Source organism: Camelus ferus, chromosome 11 (genome assembly GCF_009834535.1).
Source record: "Camelus ferus isolate YT-003-E chromosome 11, BCGSAC_Cfer_1.0, whole genome shotgun sequence".
NCBI lineage: Eukaryota > Metazoa > Chordata > Mammalia > Artiodactyla > Camelidae > Camelus > Camelus ferus.
In genome coordinates, this window is record NC_045706.1 from 64,079,606 (window position 1) to 64,089,115 (window position 9,510).

Below are 9,510 nucleotides of genomic sequence, written 5' to 3' on the forward strand. Positions count from 1 at the left end.
GCCCTCTGCCCACCCCAGTGCTCAGACAGCAGACAGCCCCTGCAGATGAGCAACGAGTGTTGTGTAGACCTGCACACGGAGGTGCGGGCGGGGGGCTTCCCGGTCCCTAACGATGGGCAGCTGGCAGATGCCAGGCGGTGGCCCTTGGGGTCTAACATGGCAGGAGGCAGGAGCCTGTCTCCTGGGATGGGACCTGCTGGGTCCTCAACCCCTGGCTGATTCCCTGTAGCTGATTCAAATGGTAGAAGGAAAGGAACAGCTGCACAAGGTGCCCCATCCCAGGGACGGTGACGGCTTTCTTACACCAGCGAGTGTGGGCTAAGTGTGAGGACGGGGTAGGGTGGTTTCTCAGCATGGTCACACCCGTCACTTCTCCCTGACCCTGCCACCCATCCCTGTGTCCCGGCTGGTGGGAAATTCCTGTAAGGAAGGTATGGCTAGAGATACTTACTAAGCCTGTGTGGGAGGTGAGGGCTGGGGTCATTGTTTTGGACTAAGTAATGTTTGTCTGTGTGTATGTGAATGTGCCTCAGTGTGTCTGTGTAAGTGCAGTGTGAGTGTGGTGTGTGTGTGTTTGGTGTGTTTGTGTGGGGTATTGTGTTGTGAATGGAGTGAGTATCTACAGTGTGCGTGTGCATGAATGTGGTGTCTGAGTGTGTGGTGTGTGTGTGCCTGGGTGTTTTTACAGAAGTGTGTCAGATATGTGATTGTGCCCTGAGCATATAACTAAGTGTATGTTTATGTGAGCTGGGTCGGCCGGGGGCTGTGCTGTGAATATGTGCGTAGCTGCCTTTTCTTCCTGATACACCTGACATACAGCTCTGTATAAATTTAAGGTAAACCACGCAATGACTTGACATACATTTATTGGGAAATAATTACCCCTGTAAGTTTACTTTTTAAAACTCAAAAACAAAAGTTTAATTAAAAAATGAGAAAAGATAGTTTTTAAACCCTGAACATAACACTAGCAAATGAAATCCAATAACATATAAAAAGGACAATGCATTAAGACTAATTAGGGGTCACTCTAGAAATGCAAGTCTGATTCAATATTTGAAATATCAGTATAATTTATCACATCAGCCAATGGAGAAGGGAAATATGATTGTCTCAACAGATGAAGAAAAGAACTGGACACAGTTCAGTTACAGCATCATACTAGGAACCCGGCCTGACAAAGGCATCACGCGAATACTCACAGCCAGCGTTACACCCAGCGGCTAGATGGGGAAGGCCTCTCCCTGAGGTCTGGAACTGGGCAAGGCTGCCCTCTTCCCCAGGAGGGTCCCCACATCAGTGCGGGGAGGACCCTGTGCAGGTCCTTTTCTGACAGGAGCCCTCTCTCTGGAGTGAGTGCTGTGTGTGCCAGCTCATGCGTCCACATCACTGGGGTTTGTGCCACTGAGGCCGGGGGACGAGCACACGCTTCCACAAGGACCAGCACTCAGCCAGATGCAGCTGGACGCAGGCCCGGGAGCTGGGCCTGCCCCGTGCTCCGAACTGCAGGGCTTCAGTGCACGAGGCCAGGGTCAGACGGAGCGGTGTCCGTTCCTGAGCTCTGCTGCCCACGGGCACAAACCGGGGCAAATTGCTGACTGTCTGTGAGCTCCACTTCCGTCCCCTAGAAGTAGAAATAGCAGGACCCACTGTCAGATGTGCAGTGAGACATAGACAAGTGGAGTCCACAGTGACCCGCACAGGATCTAGAAGCCGGGGCCCCTCACCACCGGGAGCTGGTGCTCAGATTCCATCACTGACTATGGCTCCCCCCAACCCCATGTCAGCCCAGGTTTGGGGGGGAAGTGGTTTAAGAACATCCAGGGGGAAGGGGCTCCAGCTGAACTCGCGGTTGCTGGCAGCTGTCAGACTCCTCCTGTCTTCTGACCCTGGGACCTGCAAGGCGGGGTGTGGACATGGGCCAGAGACCCCACACAAGGAGTGTCCTCCCCTGCTTCTCTGGTGCCACATGCCAGCCATGCAGCAGCCTGACAGCTGCAGGTCTCTGCTTGTGTCCCCAGGACACACACAGGCCTGTCAAACCCCAGAGAGGATGCCAGTTGTCACCTATGTCCTGGGGTGGCCCAGCTGAGGTGACAGGTGCCCACTGCACCCCCCACCCCCACCTGTATGGCCCAGCAGCGCTGCTCTGACCTTTAAAACTGCTGTCATCTTGTCGAAAGCTGCCGCACAGCATGACAGTCCTTGGAGGAATATCTCAGGGCAGGAGCCTGGACCCCAGTAAAGTTGAAGATGTTCATCGGGCTGCTATTCTGAATAAGTCAGTGGGCCGGGTGTGAGGAGGCCAGGAGGGGGTAAGCAGGAGGCACTCAGCTTCCTCGGCCTCTCGGGCTCCCTCCTGGGCTGGGCAGAGGCCTCTGCTGGCCTCCCTGCCTCCAGGCCTGTGCTCCAGCCCATCCTGTGCCCAGGGCCCGAGGGACTGAGAAAGCCACTTCCCTAACCCAGCCTGACCGGGGAGGCTGAGGTCCCCTCGCCAGACAGCCGGGCCCCCCAAGGTCCAGCCTCTGCTCTAAGCCCACCTGCTGCAGAGACAGGGCAGTGCGGGGCATGGGGGACTAGGCTTCCTGAAAAACCTTCCTTAGCGCTACGGGATCCAGCCCACCCAGCCTTTGAGACTTTACCCTTGGGGCACCTCAATCCTGAAGCCTTTCCTGATCAGCTGGCCCCTCTGGCCTCCTACAGTCCTCATCTGTTCCTCTTAGTAGTCACTTGTCACCCAGTATGTAACATGACTTCTGCTTGGCTGTGTCCACAGCTTGATTTTTTTTTTATTTTTATCATTCAGTTCATTGTTTTTCTTCCAGTCTTTCATGACAACTCCAAGCCTACAGCAAAGGAGAAATGCTTGTACAGTGGACACCCCTAGCTCTGACACCTGGATTTGTAGTTAATATCTGACCACATTTCCTTTATCATTTATTTATCTAACTCTTTCTTGTATTTTTGTCTTCATCAAACTACCTCATTTTTTGATGCATTTCAAAGTAAATTACAGTCATCAGGCTGCTGCCTCCCCAGACCCTTCATTCTGCATATCTTTAATTGGGAAACAGTTTTTGCTGAGTTCTCTTTTTTAAAAGCAGCAAACTCAAGTGTATCATTTGATGAGTTCTAACAGGACACCTGTGTAACCCCAAACCCCGTGAAGACTCAGAACAGCATGGTTGTCCCCAAAAGTCCCCTAGGGAACCTTCCCAGGCAACCCCTGCCCCGCCCCCTGGAGGCAGCTACCGTCTGATTTCTTCCTCTACGGGCTAGTCTGCTCTTTAGAGCATCTGCTCAGTGACTCACGTGGGATGAATGGCGTGTGTGGCCTTGCGCACCTGGCACCGTGGTTTGGAGATTCGTCCCTGCTATGTGTTCGCTAGATCTGGCTGCGCTTGGGGCTTTCCCCCCGGGGGTGGGCTGGAGGCGGTAACCTGGTAGTTCCTTTCCCTGCCTGTGACGGGGCCGAGGGCGTGTCTGCAAGAAGCCCAGCAGGTGGCGCACAGCGGTGGCGGCCACAGTAGGACACGGTGCAGAGCAGGGCGTCCCTCTGAGGTCCGGTGTCCAGGTCTGCATCGTGGCCAGAGACCCTCTGTGGGGGAGGGAGGCAGGACACACTGTGCAGACAGAGACCCTCCTGCAACCAGCCGGGGTAACAGCTGTCCCTCCATTACGATAAGGCTCTCCCATGTTTTATCTACTGTCTCCAGAGATAACAACCACATATCGTTAATCATATACGTAAATACTGATCTAAATATACTTTACAAGGATACTTTTACATAATGGGATTATGCAGTTCATGATAGTTTCCAACCATCTCCACAGTATTCCATTGTATGGATGGGCCGATTTACTTCATTAGTCTTCCTCGGTCAATATTCAGATTGTTCCTAATTAGTCTACAAGCAGCTTTGTGTGGGGACCATCCTGACGCTTACGTCTCTGTGAGCTTGGGAAAGGAATTCCGTGGCGTCAAGACCAGAAGCAGAATTGCTGCGTTAAGGACACACCTAGGTTAAAGTTGGTCAGTGTCCCATCTCTCTGTTTTCTTCCAGGAGTTTTAATGTTTCCCGTCTTATATTAGTTCTTTAATCTGTTCGGGGTTTATTTTTATAGATGGTGTGAGAAATGTTCCAATTTCATCCATTTACATGGACTGTCTAGTTTTGCCAACAGCGCTTATTGAAGAGATTCTCTTTTCCTCTTTGTACTCTTGCCTCCATTGTCATAAATCAATTTACCATGTGAGCATGGGGTTATTGGGGGGGGGGGTCTCTGTTTTGTCCCGTTGACCTCTGTGTCTGTGCTTGTGCAAGCACCATACTGCTTTGATTCCTGTCGCTTTGTAGTGTGGTCTGAAATAAGGAGCAAGGTACCTCCAGCTTCATTCTTCTTTCTCAAGATTGTTTTGACTCTTTGAGGTCAAGGATATTTGCAGACTTTTAAACATAGGCTCTACTATTTTGTAAACCTAAAAACTCATATCAGCAGGCCAACTTCAGCCCACAGGACAAGAATCTGTTCGCTCCAAAGCAGAGAATTTGCAAATTCTGCCTTGATCTGATGGGAGCTGCAGGAAGATCTGGAGCAGGAGGAATCAGGACTGCCAGGGCCAAGGCTGTGCTGGCATTTCTGAGGAAAGTTCCTTAAGTTAATCAACCTTAGACAATTAATTGGCCTTGACAAGAAGGCAGGGGTGGAGGCTAATGACCTTGGACTTGCAGCAGAAGGACCTACATGTTATCCTGGCCAGCTCCCCAGGGGTCAGGCCCACCAGCTGCCCTTTCTGGATCCCCTCATATTTGTTTCCATTTCTGGGAAGCACCAGTGGAGATCTAAAAGCCTGGGGAGGGACTATGGCCCAGAGAAATTGCACCTTAGCATAACAGTGCCTCCCACCCTAGTGAAATGAAGTGCTTGGTGAATCCTTGCGGGGTAGGGGAGGCACATGAAGGGTCAGGGAAGGGGAGAGGAGGAGCAGTCATTGCAGACTCAGAACAACAGCTAAAATGGGATTTCACCTTCCGTGGGGACTCTCCCATGCAGGGTTCTCGCCTCCTGGCTTACATCACCCAAGTCCCAGCCTTGCTCTTAGGGTTTCCACCCTGCCACAGGCACACAGAAACTGTGAGGGGGGGAGGAACAGACCCCCCCAAGTGTCAGAAAGTCCCACAGGCACCTAGAAATGTGTGCTCCCCTCAGACAAGGGTCAGGGCTGTCTTCAGCCAGCATTGTCTTGGTTCCACTGCCATTTATGCAAGAAAGGGCCAGGTGGAGAGCACTGCCTGCACCCGTAGGGGAGACCTTGGAGGTTCTGGGTTAATAACCACGGCGGGGTTTGCCCAGGGAGAGGGGATGAGACTGAGTGCCTTTAATAAGCTCGATGGGTAATGATGGTTGGTGACAGGCCCCCCTGAGAACTCAAAGCCCAAACCCACTGCCTCTGAGAGAACCATCAGTGACAACAGATGAGCTCAGGGTGCAAACAGATGTTGGTTCAGACACAGCTGCTTTCTCAGAGGAGTCCCCTCGGAATTCAGTTGTCATAATTTTGAGGTCAGAGGGAAGACAGCGCTCAGCCCCTCCTAACACAGACCTCTGGTTGTTGCCCTTGCAGAACCCTACAAACTTGGATTTTTTGCATATGGCCTTATTCAAAGCAAAATTCCGGAATAAGCTTGCAGATATAAGTTGGACAAAACCACAATCTACAGTAAGTACCCACCTTTGTGCCTCCAGGTGACACACTTCCCACACAACACTGCATCCCCTCAGCCAGCTGAGATTTCAGAGCCCCTGCTGACCACTCACTGCAGACACTGTGAGGACAGAGGCAGCGTGGACAAGTGGAAGGAGGGTCTGACTGGGGAGCCCAGCCACCTTTTCCTTTATGTGCAAAACCAAGGAGTAAGCAATCTCTCAGCACATTAAGAGTATCCTGGAGCATAGCTTACACCTTTCAAGGCTGGGTTTGAGGTACTCAGAGCTGAATTCCCACCAATACCTTTCTCAGCTCTGCCTTCCCTTGACAGACAAGGACATGAATCGCACGAGTCTGCTGGTGGGGTGTGGAGGCAGCCCCAGGGCCCTGAGTCTGTGTCAGGTGTGCTGGTAGCTCTCCCAGGAGGGTGTGGTCACCTTGGATTGAGAGAGGATGCCAACTGCTGGGCCTGGGCCCTGGAATCCTGGCTCAGGCCCACTTACATGTGTGACCTTGACCTAATGAGTGTTCTGGGTCAGCCTCTACTGTCTGCACTATAAAATGGGGCCAATATGGTAGGTGCACTAACTAAGCACTATCATGCATGTAAAGCTACTGTTTGGAAATACTCAGGCGTCAGGTGTCCGTCCATGATGGGTGAGTGGCCTGAGAAAGCACACGGCTGGGGCAGCAGATGTGACCTCGGCACTGACATTGGGGTGACCCCCCACAGGGTGCCTGGGGACAGTGGGACTTTCTGCTTCCCCCTCAGCCCTCCCAGTAAGCCCCCTGATACAGCCATTTGATGTAATTAGGTCATGTTCAAAGACTTCTCATTCCAGGGCCACCTGGTCAACCCAGAGCAACTCCTCTCGCCCAGCACACTCTGGGCTGTCTCTCCTTCTTCCACGGGCACGTAGCATGGGCAGGGCTCTGCCACTGCCACACTCCCACACCACACAGTGAGTAGATGGCCTCAGGATGTTAGATGCCCCTTGCTTTATACTTTCTCAGGAGTGGTTAGGGACTGGGTAACTCAACTGTGTGGAGAGCTGGTGTTATTGGGCACCTACTACATCAGATAATGCGCTAAGTGTGTTGCTATCCCAATTAATTGTCAAAAGACCTATTGCTATTCCTCTGTATGGAGCTGGTGCAGCAAGAACTGGAAAGTAGACACAGGCGATCTGACTGCCTAACCTGGGCCTTCTGCCTTGCTGACGACAGTCCTGGAGAAATTGTAGATACAGCCTATCCCCCAGGAAATGCAATCAGATACACCCTCTGTGGTCCGTGGCTCTGCAGCTCTCCCAGCCTGGGCGTCACTAGTGTTCCTCCCCGAGGTGGACCAGCACCGAGTCTCACATCCCACAGTCCTGAGCTCCTCTGCCGCCCGCCTGCTGCACCTGCCGGGGGCTGGCCGGGAGGGCTGGGCCAGGGCCGCTTACTGCCGGGAGCCCAGACGCACCAGTGAGGGCTGACTGGGTTGTTTTAGATTACACTTTACTCTAATTAAAACATTTGAGAAAATAGTTTAATAAATACAGAGAAACATAAGAAAGAAAAATATTGAAATCAATATGTGAATAAGTTTTATGTTGTCTATCTTCAGTGTAAAATGTTTTTTAAGAAGTCTCTAAAATACGGCAGCAGAAGTACTCGGTTTAACCAGTTAATACCGGTGAGAAAGCTCCTCCCCCGTCAGCCCTGCTTTTCTGGCCGCTCAGCAGCGAGCCGCCCGCCCGCAGCTGCTCCTCGCTGCCCCGTGAGCGCTGTGGGCAGCTCACCGCATTGCCCCGGGGCTGTTTTCACAGGCATCCCGGCCGTCACGCCCCTCAGACACAGATGCCTCCCTCACCCATGCTCGGTGATTGGCTTCATTATCAGCCCCCGTGAAAGGATGAAACAGTTCGGAAGTTCATAGCTAACCTGACAAGTGAGTCATGGCAAAAAGTGGGCCACCTGGAAGTGAACCCTCCGTAGGGAACAGGCCTGACCTGTGGCCACAGTCGGGGGTGTGAGGGGACTGAGGGCTCAGGAGAGAGGAGGCACCACAGCTGCCAGCTGTGAGCTGTCTGAGCCCCGTGAGTGCCGCCTCCCAGCTCCGCCAGACAACAGAGCGCAAACACACACACACACACACACACACACACACACACACACACACACACACAGGCCCCGCCCCCTCCTCAGGCTCCCCTGTGTCAGTAAATGGCACCCCCACCCCCAGGCGCTCAGGTCACTGACCTGCACGTCGTTCTGGATCCCCCTTGGGTCCCACCCCCACATCCAGTCCCCCTCGCAGGTCCTGCTGCCTCTGTCCAAACGCACGAGGACCTGCAGCCCCTCCACAGACTCACTGCACTTAGCCCCAACCCCTTCCCAGGGCCCCCCTCACCTCTTTCCCCTCAACCAACTCAGCTGGTTACAGCTCAGGCCTCCGCACAGGCGCCCACAGCCGGGACCCTCTGCCCCGGGACTTTCCCTGGCCGTCCCCTCAGGGGGCCTTAGCTCCAGGAGCAGCGCCTCAGAAAGACCTCAACTTACTGGGAATTTTCAATACTATACAAAAGCACAAAAGTTGTACAGCACACTGGGAGCCGCCTCCACCTACCTCAGTGATGGTCAACCCCAGCCAGCCTGGTTTTACTGATCCCTCACCATTGATTATTTTGAAGCAAATCCCAGACATTGCACCATTTCCTGTATAAATATTTCACTTTCTCTTAAAGAAAAATTGTCTCTAAAAGACAGGACAGGTCACCTGTTCTTAAACGGCTGTCCCTTCCCCTCCGCATTCTCTGTCCCTTCCCTTGTGTATTGACGTCACAGCACTTTTCATTTTAGCATTTGTATGTTCATTGTTTGTTACTTCATTGTCTGTCTCCCTCCCCAGTCCCTCCAGTGTCAGGCCCTGGAGAGCAGGGTGTCTGCCTGTCTTGTCCCCACTAAACCCCAGAGCCCTGCACAGTACCCGGTGCACAGGAGGTGACAGAACAGGGCAGAGAAGAGAAGCTACTTCTGCCAAAGTGTGATCTCGGCTCGCCAAGGGCAGGCAGAAGGGGAGGGACGGATGGATGCACAAGTCCAATGACAATTTTTTCTTGTGGTTTTCTTTTAGCTAAAAAAACCCAACTCTGTGACTCATGAAAAAATAATTTGCAATAGACATGTTTTTGATAAGTGTGGACAGTAAGTGTTTAGGGCTGGGAGCCATTTGGGCAAGTTTTGCCACCACGAGGAGTCCAGAATGTGGGATGCACCCTTTTCTCAGGCAGCACATGTCTGTCTCCAGGAGGGCTCAGGGCTTCCTCCATACCTGCCCTGGTCGGTGGTCCCCTGGGATGCTCAGGGATCTGCCATGGTCCAGGCTCTGCAGAGAAGGGCAGGATGTGCGAGATGATGTACAGCAAGGATGGTACCTTTTCTCCAGGCAGCTTTTCCGAGTGAAGCCAACATACTCGATAAATACAGAGGAGTCGGGATAGTGACACTGTAGTGCCATCCCTGGTCACTTAGCTCATGGCCGTGAGGTCATCTGATTCCACACGGAACTCCTCACTGCCTGGGCAGCCTTCATTGCAGTGGTTGACTTCGTAAGGATAAGCGCTCCTTATCCTCGCTGTCTGCTCTGCGGTAGCCCGGAATGCCTGATCTTCAAAGTCATCACAGCGAGGAGAGCTGGGGCTACAGAAGGAGCCAAGTGCGAGAGCTGCGTCAGTCCCAGCTCCTGGTCACACCTGCCCTTTCTGTGCTTTAGGGTGGTTGAGGTTGATTACGCTCTGGACCAGGGCAACTAC

At 52.8% G+C, this 9,510-nt stretch overlaps 1 long non-coding RNA gene across 1 annotated transcript; it reads right to left on the bottom strand.

The window, feature by feature from the left end:
• Positions 1-907: 907 nt before the first annotated feature.
• On the bottom strand, positions 908-8,367 carry LOC116667250. Its single transcript, XR_004324064.1, has 3 exons — positions 8,325-8,367; positions 2,155-2,273; positions 908-1,624 (listed from the first exon to the last, which is right to left on the bottom strand). It is a non-coding gene; the product is annotated as an uncharacterized LOC116667250 (long non-coding RNA).
• Positions 8,368-9,510: the final 1,143 nt, after the last annotated feature.